A 1,133-nucleotide genomic window follows, 5' to 3' on the forward strand; every position below is an offset into this window, starting at 1 on the left:
GGCAATGGCTTCACTTGACAACAACAAACAGATGTTTTAGAATGAAATAAAGCACAACAAAAAAAATTATTCGGTCACGTACAGATTCCAAAAGATAAAACTCACAAAATCCATGGCAAGCGAGCTACCTCATGATTCTGCACAAATTGTGTGGCTCTTTGAATGATGCCGATGAGAAAGAAAGGGAAAAATTTGCAGTAAGAATTATGAACCCTACTACAGCAGAATTTTTTTAAGATGAGGCAAACCCAAACCAATCTCCCTACGACCGCTTCTTCAATCTTTTCACAGGAAACGAAGAGTGGATCTGAAAATATCGGAGCTTTAGAGCTACTTATGTTGAGCTTGAGATTTTCGCGTGAAGTTACTGCTTGCACAAAATGCTCAGGCGCTCGGGGAAAAAATTTCAGACATGAGAATTACTGAATTTCGGTAGGCAAAGCCCACACAATATAGCCTATTGGCTAATTAAAGAGTACTCTTTCGAGATATAACTATCCCACATGTAGCAGGGAAGAGCTCCAGCGAAGAAACGTCAGTATAAATAACGAATGAAGAGACGATACAAATCATACCTTTCTCGGCCTTTTGGCTAAGATCAAGTGTAGTATCTGTTCTTATCAGTTTAATATCTGATACGTGGTTCAATGAACCACACGATATTAAATTAATTTCTTGAGGGGGAAGTCTCATACGGTAGCTTGCTGCCAGAGTCTTCGCGCGTGGCTTCTGTATTGCACTACAGCACAAGCCTGGCGCACCCCACACCCCCAAACCAATCAACAAATTAAATTACTAGTTTTATTTATTTAATAGATGTTTCTCTAATTTTGCTGATCATATTTTTCAAGTAAGATTACAGTAGAAGATTTGATGTCTTTTCAAGAAGTTTGTATTAAGATGAGGATAAATGTGATAGAAAAGATAATATATTAAAAGACTAGATAATTTATAAAATTAAGATAAACTTTTTCAACTTTACAAAAGAAAATCCAGAGGCGTCTCTTACTTCCATATATTTCACACCAAAACGAAGTAGCTGAATTAATCGACATGACAAAAAAAAAAAAATTAATAAATTCCATACATTATTTTGTCAATCACAATTTAACTTTGTTTAAAAAGGATCTCTC

The 1,133-nt window shown here is 35.6% G+C and overlaps 1 non-coding gene across 1 annotated transcript; it reads left to right on the plus strand.

Moving 5' to 3' along the window:
• Positions 1–571: 571 nt before the first annotated feature.
• On the plus strand, positions 572–766 carry LOC131070471 (U2 spliceosomal RNA). Its single transcript, XR_009112331.2, has one exon. It is a non-coding gene; the product is annotated as a U2 spliceosomal RNA (small nuclear RNA).
• The last annotated feature ends 367 nt before the right edge of the window (positions 767–1,133 follow it).

This window comes from Cryptomeria japonica, chromosome 3 (assembly GCF_030272615.1).
Source record: "Cryptomeria japonica chromosome 3, Sugi_1.0, whole genome shotgun sequence".
Lineage (NCBI taxonomy): Eukaryota > Viridiplantae > Streptophyta > Pinopsida > Cupressales > Cupressaceae > Cryptomeria > Cryptomeria japonica.